General features: G+C 37.6%; 1 protein-coding gene across 5 annotated transcripts in view; it reads right to left on the bottom strand.

Annotated features, from left to right (window-relative positions):
* The window catches only part of FRMD4B (FERM domain containing 4B), a 285,243-nt gene that overhangs the window by 82,793 nt on the left and 189,788 nt on the right, over nt 1–12,662 (bottom strand). The gene's annotated exons all lie outside the window — the stretch shown is intronic.

The raw sequence follows: 12,662 nt of genomic DNA, 5'->3' as shown, positions 1-12,662 counted from the left end.
ACACACAAAATTAATGCTCCAATATTAGGATTATGGATCAATCCCTTGTTTGGCTTTTTTGTCTTTTTCTGCATGTTTAAAATTTTCTACAACCAACAAGTATTATTTTTATAATCAGAAAATAAAATCATGTCAGTTGTCTTCAAGAGTAGATCTTTTGCTTTTCTAGATAAAGTAATTAGGAATTTTCAGCTTCCACTTAGCTTTGACCAGTGAGAAAGATGACTGAGTGTTTTTTTCTAATGGACAGGAAGTGATCAGCACCATGTTTTTCTTCTCCTTCATGCATCTTTAAAGAGGTAAAGTTTCATAAATACATTTTTTTCTGTCTTTATTTTTCTGATATAAAATGAATTCAAGCTTCCCGTTAAATTTTTTTTAAGGAAAGCATTACTTAGAAAGCAAAAGGTCTTCCATAATCTTGCTCTCACAGATAATAAAAATGTATACGATGCTATACATTAAAAATTTTTTTCCTATAAGTACATTATATATATATATATATATATATATATATATGCAAACAATAAAGCTAAAGACAATCATACTATATTTACTATTCTGTAGCTCAGTTCCTTTTAAACTTCGGACATGCTTCCATGTCAGTTGAGCTTGCTGCTGCTCCTTTTAATGGCTTATCACACGAATGATTTGTACTTTAATCCTTATTGAAGCACTTTTAGGCAGTTTCCAGTTTCCTGCTATCAGAAGCAAAAATCTAAGATTGTTTTATATCTATCCTTTCGTATTTCAGTAATATCTTCCATGCGCTAATTTCTGAAGTTGACGGTGCCCTAGATGAAAAGATATACTCTTCGTTTTCGTGGATGTGCCCAAATGGCCTTCCGAGGGGACCTTTAAGAGATCTTTGGCACCTCCATGTTCACACACTTAAATGCAAATGGCATTAAGAAGACTCTGGGGATGTTACGCAGCATGTTCCATCACTCTGATTGTGGCGAGAGCGTGTTTTGGGATGAGAGGCTGAGACCCTCCCCAAACCTCCTAATGAGAGGGCACGTCTAATAAGTCCTGGGTCGAGAAATGGGGTATGAGGGAGGATAAAAACAAATGTGATTGGACAGTCTTGCAATAGTTCTATTTTTTAATAGGATTACTAATGTTTGGCTCACTTGTATTTCCACATTTATTCCAAGTACAAAGACATGAGTGCTGTTGAGAACAGGGAGCACAGTGAATTCTATTAAGGCATCACTGAGCCATTTTCTCCTGCATCGTGATATGGTATCTGCTCCTGCTAAGCCTGGAGCAGAGGAGGTCTTAACTGCCTTATTGTCCAGGTCAGCATCTCCTGACTGACTCCTAAGATGTTTTATTTAAAGAGTCAGAATAGACATAGGTTTTATCTTGTGGTCAGATCTAACCCAAGGTAACATCCAGGAAGCTTACAGGTGTCTTTCTCTTTATTATTACTTATTCCTGTATTATTTAATGGTATAGAATGTATCCGGAACAGGATTTTCAAAAGTGCAGTCAGCAGTCCATTAACAAGTATTGCTTGCAAGAAGAATTACATCTGCAAGTAAGTTTCAAAAACATTGGATTAAACAAAATCACACATTTGTGTATTGAAGGACCCCTTGGAGCCTTTATTATGTCAAGGTATGTGGTGAATTTTCAAGAAAGTGGTCTAATATTAAATAAAATGGTCTTTATTATTCAAATAAATCCAAATTTTTGAATAGATTTGGTAGACTCTTGAGCTGTAGAGTTAAAGTATAGTATTTGTGTGTATGTCTGTGTATGTGATGACAAAGTCCTAATTCTGTTTGTGAGACTTCTTATATTACGAAACCAGGAAAATGTTCCAAACAGCTTTTAAAGTTATTTTTGGAAGGAGTAACAGGTAACATCAAGGCATCCTGGGTAGGCTCAGTCTCTCCAAGTTCCCTGGCATCTTTCATAAATATTATTTTAGAAAGTACCATCTGACATATTGCCTTTAAAATAAACACACACACATACACAAATGCACAAATGAGAGAATCCTCAAGACTTCGTATGGGCCACGGGAAGGTAGCAGTAGTGATAAATATCATACTGGTAACGCAACACATCAGAAATTCTAGCCCTCCATCAGAATGCAGTAATTTTTTATGCAATGAAAACAAATACTTTGGTTTCTCTAGTGAGACTGCCTAGTGGTTACTTCACTACTCATGAGCTATTTAACCACGGCCAAATTATTTACCTCATTTATGCCTCCGTTTGCTCATTCGTTAAAGTAATAATAATTAATAGTGCAGGTTGTTGTGAGGCTTAGGTGAGCTAATACACAAGAAAATTGGCACCTGCCGCTTGGTGAGCGAGTGAGTCGAGCTGCCGCCCTCCCTCTCCCCCTCCCCCAAACTGGTGTGCACAGTCTCTGTGTCAGAGCACCTCTTGAACCCTGCTTGTTTTTCCACATTTTCTATCCTCTCATTATGATAATAATTTTATACACCCTCAAAGAGACAAAGTGGCCAATACTATTTAAAATTTTTAAGCATGTCTTCAAATCACTGACTTAAGAAATGGGGGATGGAACTACATATAAAATAGATAAACAAAAAGGACCTACTGTATAGCACAGGGAACTTTATTCAGTTTCTTGTAATGGGCTGTAAGGGGAAAGAATCTGAAAAAAATATATGTATGTATGTGTGTAACTGAATTGCTTTGCTGTACACCTGAAACTAACATTGTAAATCGACTACACTTCAATAAAAACAAGAATTAAAAAAACAAAATCAAACAAACGAAACTCTAAAAATAGAAAAAACAAGAGGATGGGAGTGATAAATGTTGTCTGATTACTAAAATCACAGATATGGTTGAGGACTAAAACACTAACGGGGGGCAAACCTGCAGCTGGTTTCTCGTGCATTTAAGCTTTTCCAAGCAGGCTACAGGTTGTCCAAGGTGGACACAGCCCACCACCCGCTGAGGGCTGCCAGGGTTCCCCGGCACTGGTTTCGGCACTTCCACATCATCACCACCTGGCACAGGTGGTGGTTGTGCAAAGACAAGGTGTGCCCCTCTGTATTCTCACCAAGGAAGCCAAACAGGTTCAGTAGCCCTCACCTGGCAGACAACTCAGACAACAGCTTTCTTCTGCGGAACACCTGAACTGTACGGGCAGTTCCTAATGCTCTGGTATGTTTTGCACCAACATGTGCACTAGTGCACTTCTCAAATATTCTTTCAGAAGTGCTTTGTCCCCAGCCCAGGCTGTTGAAGCCATTTGACCCCTAATGTCCAGAGGCACCTTATTAATCACCATGGGCTAAGAGCATCAGCGTGTACAACAATGTTTGGAATACAGGGAAGAAGGGAAGAAGGAGCTTAAATTCAGGAGGCCACGAATATGCCACCCACGTGTGCCATGGACAGACAATCCTCCTTCATTTGGAGGCAGGATGCGTCGTGGTTAAACTCATGGACTCTGGCATTAGACACGGCCTGGGATGAATCTTGGCTCTTCCACTTACTAGCTATGGGAGTGTATGTGTATTACTTAACCTCTGTACCTCAATATTCCCATCTGTAAAATGGAGGATAATAATAGAACTTACCCGATAGATATGACACCTAACTTACCTAATAGGTTTGGAATGAGAACTAAACACATGAATACACATAGTCAGTGCCTAGCAAATTGCATGTATTTAACACTTGTCAGTGCTGTGACCTGCCCAATCTGTAACAAAAGCACCTGAGCTCGAAGTTATTGAGGGCACTTTTATTTCCACATAGCAATGACTAAAAGGAAGCTGGGGTAAATGAGAGGTGCTTTTAAGGCTCAGGGTCTCCTGCCTTGGTATAATCTGCCAAGGACACTTTTCCCACATAATAGCTCTGTGACATTAAGCAAATTACTTAACCTCTCTGTGCCTCAGTTCTTTTACCTGTAAAAGGGGTCATACGTTTCCTTCCTCGTGAGCTATAGTGAAGATCAAATGTAGTTAACTGGACACCACTTAGGACAGTTCTGGCACACAATAATATAGAGAAAAGGCTCTTTGGACATTTCTTTCCTTCCCACTGGTCCCAGAGCTGGAAATGGATTTCATACTTTTCTTTGCTCTCCTGTTCTTTTTATAATTTTCGAGGGGGCGGGGGGAATTAGGTTTATTTATTTGTTTTTTTAACGGAGGACCTCGGGCATGCTAACCATGCACTCTATCACTGAGCTATACTCTCTCTCTCTGATCTCCTGTTCTTCAGGTGAAATAACTTTTTTTCTTTTTTAACTGCCAGTAAAGAAGAAGAGGAGAAATGAAAAGGTATCATTCTAGATTCTAGAGTTTTGTCTTTGGACCTTGATTGCTATTTCTCAAGGCGAGTTTTAACGTGTACTTAAACATTCTGCGTGTTTAACATGCAGAAAACCCAGTGGTTCAACCAAGGTGTTCTGGAGAATTGATTACCTGAGAACCTTGTTGAAACAGCTGATGCCCACCTCCCGCCTCAATTCTGACTCTGTGGTCTGGAGAGCGACAGAGCGGCAGAAGGCTGCTCAGTTAAATGAACATCTGTTGTAAACCTGATAAAAGGAGTCAAAGGTCACAAGTGAGACATGCCGCCCTAATCTCACGGAATCACTCTGAAAGGGGAAAAACATCTCAGCAAGGTTAAATACCTTTCCTAAAACCACACAGCTGCTGTGGCTCAGAGGTTAGCCTCAGCCCTGAGATCCTTCCTTAAAATTACGTTTCCTTGTCAAGATCAAAACACAGTATGATTCTTAATTTATTTTTTTCATATTGCAAGTCTCAGTGGGTCATGGGGGACAGAAAACAGACACACCTAGTCATTTGGATTACTTTAAAAGGACAGGCGTATGTTAAGCCAGATTTTGTCATAACTACTGCCGCAGTAGACTTTTTTCAGACAACAAATTTCATTTTCGCTGACGTTTAAGTTGAGATTGAAAATACCAGGAGAAAAATCAAGAAATCCTCAGACCATTTCCAGTCATAAACAGCCTCACACAGCAGTGGCAGGTAGCAGACAAGCAATAAATAATTGCAGAATAAATAGTCTTCTGTGTACTTAGCTCTAGCCATAGGGAAATTTGGCTTATACACCAATGGCTTCATAATTGAAGTCAATCAGAACTGGTTTTCTGTAAGATTATGACTGACCTTTAATTGGTATCTAAAAAGATTAGAGAAAGATCCAATGGGCACTTGACTCTCTTTTTTTTTTTTTTAAATAATATTAGACTAAATATGAAATTTTGTTCTTTACAGAATCAGTCTCACTCATTGATGAAAAATGTGTTTAGACTTAAAATAGCATTGCAAAATGTTATTCAGCAATACCTGGAAAGTAAAATTTTTTAAGCATTTTGGAATTTCAATTTCTTAGTAAATTTAGATGCATTTTGTACTCAAAACTAGTCAAATTATGTATCAGATACCCTGTTTTGCTTATCTCTCGACTTCTTGGGGGAAAGGAGTCGATCATTAACAACGTCCATTCATTTATAGAGCTGATCAATAATTCAGTGAATGTCCAGTTTGTACCCAAAAGTAAAGTGGGTGCTTGTTTTGGAGTAAACGAAAGTGAGAAATCTTTACCCCTTTTTCAGACTCTCCAGAATACCCCAAACTCAGAAGCGAGGCACAATACTTCTTTCAACACATTTAAGCATCATCAGTAGCCATTTCGGATGGGCAGTGATATTTACAAAACCATTGTGAAACACCAAGTGTTTCCAGTGGCATACCAGAGGGCTGGATTTCGTGAATAAAATCCATATTTACATAGCTATGCAGAGCTTCAGCAACTGTATTAAACCTCATTGCCAGTCATATTTCTTACAGACCAAGCATGCAGAAAGATACTGTGGCTTTGCCAATATTTGCATATAAGAGCTCTCTTGTCCTGCCTGTGTATTTCTGTCCTCAGTGGAAGGAAGGAACTGATAGCAGGGGAAAGCTGTCTAGCAGAAAGGAAGAAATGTGTGTAGGGGGTGACAGAGGTGCTAACACATCACTGGTGGGAAGAATGTCCCCTGCCCCCTGTGGAAGGGAGCCTCAGCCACTCTCCAACCTAGCAGTGAGCCCTGAATTAACAGCAGCTGCCAACATCACTGACTGACTTCCACCAATCAACAATCCAGCCACCTACGCATGTTTTATAGCTAGGTTATGTTCTCATAAAGCTTATTTACTCCCGTGGCCATGATTCAGATGATACTGCTTATGCAAAATGTTCTTAAGTTATCATACATCTTAAGAAATTACTTGAAAGCTGTTTTACCAAACAGTCACTCAATCCTATTATCTTATCATTTAATGGATCCTGCAACATCTCTTGGGATTGTTTGTTACTAGCCATCTGCACATTACCTAGATAAAAAATATCAAACTGTAAATTCCCAGAGATGAATTTTAAAAAATTACCCCAATAACCCAAGCACCTTACGACATTATGGTTTGTAAAAGTTCTAAATTCTTCGACAAGTCATGAATCACTTTTAGAAAGGCTCCTAGGGCCTGATGTAAGATAGAGGAGGATTTAAAAGAACTTTGCTTCCTCAAGAGCAACAGAATTAGCATCTAAAACTACAAGAGAAATACCAAGAGTTAAAATTTGTATCCCATTTTTCTATTAGCAACAGAGCAAGTAAGTCATCAAGCAGACTATTTCTTTGGATCTTGGCCAGCGAGGCAATGAGAAATATCACAAGGGATGATTATATTTCTCCACATAAGAGATGATGACCAACTATGGTTTACGAAATGTTTTCCTGTCTCAGGAAATACTGCATTTGCTATACAGGTGTCTACTTATCAGTCAACCCATGGAGTCCTCAAGGAAGTCCACGTCTCAGAAAAGACAGGCTGTGGTAAAGCCTTTGGTGCTGAAGACATTTTACCTTCCTGATAGAATTAGCCCAAAACTCTGCTTTGAATGGTTTTGCTTCTGGCTAAGATGGAGTAACAGGGACTGGATTTACCCTCTTACCTAAAAAAAAAAAAACTAAGGGGAGGAGGGTATAGCTCAGTGGTAGAGAGTGAGCTTAGCATGCATGAGGTCCTGGGTTCAATTCCCAGTATCTCCATTAAAAATAAATAAATAAACAAACCTAATTACCTCCCATCCCCAAAAAAGATATTTTAAAAAAACTAGACACTGGACAATAAATGTGAAACAACAATTTCCAAAACAGTGAGCACAGGTAACAAACCTTGAATGAGGTAAACCTCGACTGTCCCCACCTGTTGCCAGGGGAAGGTTTCCAGGCTGTGAAGGGGAAACCCAGATGGAGCACAGCGTACACTCTGAGGTGAGGAGATGGAGCTGAGAGACTGGGGAGACCAAAAGGGGTAGAAGTTGCAGAACAGAATGTTAGAGAAAACAGGGCTGCCCAGGGAGAGACTCCTGAAGCTAATGCAGATGGTCTAAGAAGACTCTAGCTGAGGACTGATCACTGCACACGTGGAAGGAAACCACCCTTTGGACAGGAAAGAACTGTCCAAAAGGATGAAAGGGAAGAGCTCCTGGTCCTCACACCGGGCTGAAAATGGTGCCTGTTCACAACAGCCAGACTGAAAAAACTCATCATTCATGAGGCCCTGAGTGGAGTCCTGAGGAAGGTCTTGCCTTGGTCACAGGGAATCGTTATTTCTAGCACGAGCACTGCTCTGTACCAGCCTCACAAATCATAAAAGTAAGACGTGAAAAGAATCAAACTGCATCCAAGTAACTAAACTGTATCCCCAAACAAATACCAAGAATATTTATAGGAATATGAAAATATGTAGCACCCTAGAAGATACAATCAAATTATGTCCAGCATCCAATCAAATATTACCAGGTAGGCAAATAGGCAGGAAAACATGACCCATAATCAGCACAATCAATCAATCAATTAAACTGCCCAAACAGATATTAGAATATGTAGATGGAAGACATGAAAACAATTATTATAACTATATCTCATATGTTCAAAAAGTTAAGCAGCCATATGCAAGATGTAAAAATGACCCAAATTCAAACTTCTAAAGATAAAAACTCCAATATACAGGATGGGATAAATGGAAGTTTAGATTATAAAAGAAAAGATGAATAAAATTGAAGACAGCAATAGAAACCATCAAAATCAAACAGAGAAAAAATAACTAAATAAAAAGAGCACTACTTAGCTGTGGGACAACTTCAGGTGGCCTACTATACGTGTAATCGGGGTCTGCAAAGGAGGCATGGGTGGGGAAACAAGAGTTGAAGAAATAATGGCTGGAAATAATTGCAAATTTGATAAAAACTATAAACCTACAAGTCTAAGATGTTCAGTAAACACCAATCATAAGAAACATGAAACTATATTAAACTGCTCAAAGTAGTGATAAAGAACAAATCTTAAAAGCAGCCAGAGATGATCAAATGTTTACAAAAAACAATAACCATGTCATGAGCATCTGTAACACCTAAAAGTAAAATATATGATACCAACAGTATAAAAGTTGAGAGGGGAGAAATAGAAATATACTATTATAAAGTTGTTGTACTACATGTGAAACGGTATAATATCACTTGAAGGCAGACCTGATAAGTTAAAGATGTATGCCATAAACCCTAAAGCAACCACAGAAATAGTAAAAAACAAAGAGTTATCCCTAAAAACCCAACGAATGAGGTAAAATAGAATCATAAAAGACTCAGTGAATCCAAAAGAAGGCAGGAGAGAAGGAACAAAGAACAGATGGGACAAAGAGAAAACAAACCACAAGATAAACTTAAACATGTCAATACTCACATTAAATATAAATGGTGTAAACAAGTTAAAGGACAGAGATGGATAAATGGATAAATTAGGTGGATAAAAATAGCAAGATGCAACTGTATGGTTGTCTGTAAGACATGCACTTTAAGTACACAGACAGTTTACAATTTAGAAGATGGAAAAAAAATTACCATGCTAACACTGATCAGAAGAAATGTGGAGTGGTTATATTAATATCAAACAAGGCAGATTTCAGAATAAGGAATGTTACCAGGATAAAGAGGATCATTTTTATAATGACAATCATGATGACACTTTTAAATGTTTATACCCTAATGCTAAATGTTTATTTAGAATTTCTAAATGTTTATACCCTGATAACAAAACTTCAAAATACATGAAACAAAAACTGATAGAACTTGCAAAGAGAAATAGAAAAATCCACAATCATAGCCAGAGCTTACAGTACCCCTCCGTGAATAACTGATATAAGTAGGAGACATACGATCAGTGAGACGTAGTAGACTTAAACAATACTATCAAATTGACCTGGTTAACATTTATAGAACATCCATCCAATGATAGCAGAATACACACTCTTCCCAAGTGCACATGGACCAATAGCCACTGGGTATTAAACAAGGCACCATAAATTTAAAACAATTTAATTCATACTAAGTGAAATTTCTGAATACAGTAAGATTTAATTAGAAATAAATAAAAGGAAGATCCATAAAAGTCCTCAAATTTCTGGAAACCAAACTATACTCTTCTAAATAACAATGAGCCAATGAAAATACATAAAAAGGAAATTAGAAAATATTTAGAAGTGAGTGAAAATGAAACCACACATCAGAATTTGTGGGATACAAAATTAGTTCTCGGGGGGAAATGTTACAGTACTAAATGCCTATCTCAGAAAAGAAACCTCTTTAATCAGTGAGCTTTTATCTTAAGAGACTAGAATAAGAAGAGCAAATTAAACCCAAAGGAAGAAGAAAACAATAAAAATAAAACATAAAAATAATACCATTCATAGCAGAAATCATGAAATAGAAAACAGAAAAGCAACAGAGAAGAGCATGGAAACCAAAAGCTGATTCTTTGAGAAGCTCTGTGATAGACTTCGAGCCAGTCTGACAGAGAATAGAGAAGACACCAATTATTAATACAGGATCAAGAGAGGTAATATCACTTACAGACTGTACACGTTCAAACGAGAAGAAAATATTATGAACAATTATGGCTACAAATGGGACAGCTAAAAAAAAGGCATGCAGATCGAAAAGGAAGAAGTAAAACTATCTTTATTAGCAGAGGATATGATCACCTATAATCTAAATCTGATGAAATCCGGAAAAAAATTACCAGGAGTGATAAATGAGTTTAGCAAGGTTGCAGGATTCAATATCAATATGCAAAAATCAGCTGTATTTCTATATGCTGGTAATTAACATCCAGAAACTGAAATAAAAAGATAACACATACAATTGTATGAAATAATATGGAAGACTTAGGGAAAAAAAATCTAACAAAAGACCTGTGCACTGAAAACAACTGAGAGAAATTAAAGATGACTTAAATAAATGGAGATATGTATCTTGTCTATGGGTCGGATGATTCAATATTAGTAAGCTGTCAATCTTGGTCTATGGATTCATTGCAATCCTAAGAAAAGCATCAGTAGGAATTTGTTTGTTTGTTGGTAGAATTTGAAAAGCTGATTCTAAAATTAATATGGAAATATAAAGACTTAGAATAAATAAAGCAACTTTGAAAAAGAACATAGTTGGGGTTTGTTCTGATTTCAAGACACATTATAAAGTTGCAGGAATCAAAACAGTATGTTTTAGCATAAAGGTTATGCTAAAACAGATCAATGGAACAGAATAAAGAGTCCGAAAGTAAACCCACACATATATGGACGATTGATTTTTCAAAGGTGCAAAGGCAATGTAATAAAGAAATGGTAGCCTTTTCAACAAATGGTGCTAGAACCATTGAATAACCATATGCAAAAAAAAAAAAAAAAAGGAATTTCAAACCATACTTTGTGTCATATGTAAAAATTAACTCAAAATGAAAAGTAGACTTGAATGTAAAACCTATAATTGAAGAACTTCTAGAAGAAAACACAGGTGAAAATCTTTGCCACCTTGGGTTAGGCAAAATCTATTGAGATATAATATCACAATCCATAAAAGAGCATGTTGATAAAATGGACTTCATCAAAATAAAAGCTTTTCAATCTTGAAAGACATTAAGAGCATAAACAGCAAGCCAGACTGGGAGAAAATATTTGCAAGCCATATAACTGATGAAGTACTTGGATACAGAATATATACACTCCAAAAACCCATTAAAAGAAAACAACAATCCCAAGAAATTGGGGGAAAAATTTCAAACATAAAGAAAATATACTAATGGTAAATCAGTACATGAGAGACACTCAAACATCATAGGTCACCAGGGAAATGGAAATTAAAACCACAATGAGATACTACTAACACTCCTATCAGAATGGCTACAATGGAAAAGGCTAATAACTATGTCAAGTGTTGACAAGGATATGAAGGAACTAGAAATCTTATAATTTAAATATTTATGGGTGGGGACTTAAAATAGCACAACCACTTTGGAAAATAGTTTGGCAGAATCTTAAAAAGTTTAATGTATCCACCACATGATCTAGCCATTCTACTCCCAGGTGTGTACCCAAGAAAAACGAAAGTATATGTGCATACAATGACTTGTACATGGCTATTCATGGCAGTTTTATTTGTAATGGTCCCAAACTTTTATAACCCAAATGTCCATCATCAGGTGAATGGATCATTTTGAATATATGCACATATCAAATCATCAATATTTATACCTTAACCTTACACAATGTTACATGCCCATTACATCCCAGTAAAACTGGGAGAAAAAAAGGGGGGAAAAAAAACCCCACAGGTAAATGGAGAAACAAGGTATAGCCACACAGTGGAATATTACTCGGCAATAAAAAGGGGCTATGGATACACACAACAACATGGATAAATCTCAAAATAATTATGCTCATTGAAAGAAGAAAGATTATCTACTGTATGATTTCATTTATGTAAGACTCTAGAAAACACAAACTACTGTGAGAAAAAGCAGACCTGTAGTTGCTGGGTATTCTCACTATCTTGATTGTAGTGATCATTTCAAGGGTATTATTTATATTAAGGCATAAAATTCTACACTTTCATTATCCGTTGTCAGTTATATCTCAATAAAGCTGTTTAAAAAAAAACAACACTGAAAGCTTTGTTCTTGGCTGAGTCTTCTGCCAATTAAGGCTGTGTCTTCTGCCAATTAAGGCTGTGTGTGTGCAGTGGGACATTTTGGGGGCCGTGCGGAGGAGTACCAATGTAGGTTCCCTAACCTGCAGTCCACCCCTCTTGTCTTTCCCGGCCAAGCACCATCCAGCTGTCTCTGGCCACCCTCAAATTCAGGATAATGAATATGAGAGGGAGGGGTTCCCACCAGCCCTGGAAAGCAGGCGTGGGATCTGAGACACTGAACACTGAGACAATACCCGTGAAGGGAGGAGCTGGGCTCCAGCTGAGTCTATCATGGCCCACAGACTCCCTGCCCTCGCCCAGGGTGTGGTTTGAGGAGGCCAGATTTAGAGGCCTTTAAATCAATGCCTGTTTGCAAGAAGATCAGATTAAAAAAACTGAGACTGTTAACAACTTCTGCAGCAATCTGACTGACATGGTTGCAACACCCAGGCATGGGATCATTTTTCTAGCATGTTTACTGAATTTTACAAAAGCCATGTGCCCTCCACGGATTCGATACAAATGAAAAAACAAGGCAAAAAAGTGGTCCCTTGCCACAGGTAACTGAGACTGCTTTAAAGCACGTGGCTCTAAGCTGGGGTCCCCTAGAGAAG

Source organism: Camelus ferus, chromosome 17 (assembly GCF_009834535.1).
Source record: "Camelus ferus isolate YT-003-E chromosome 17, BCGSAC_Cfer_1.0, whole genome shotgun sequence".
Lineage (NCBI taxonomy): Eukaryota > Metazoa > Chordata > Mammalia > Artiodactyla > Camelidae > Camelus > Camelus ferus.
The sequence above is the reverse complement of the archived record's forward strand: the minus strand, read 5'-3'. Positions and strand labels throughout refer to the sequence as shown.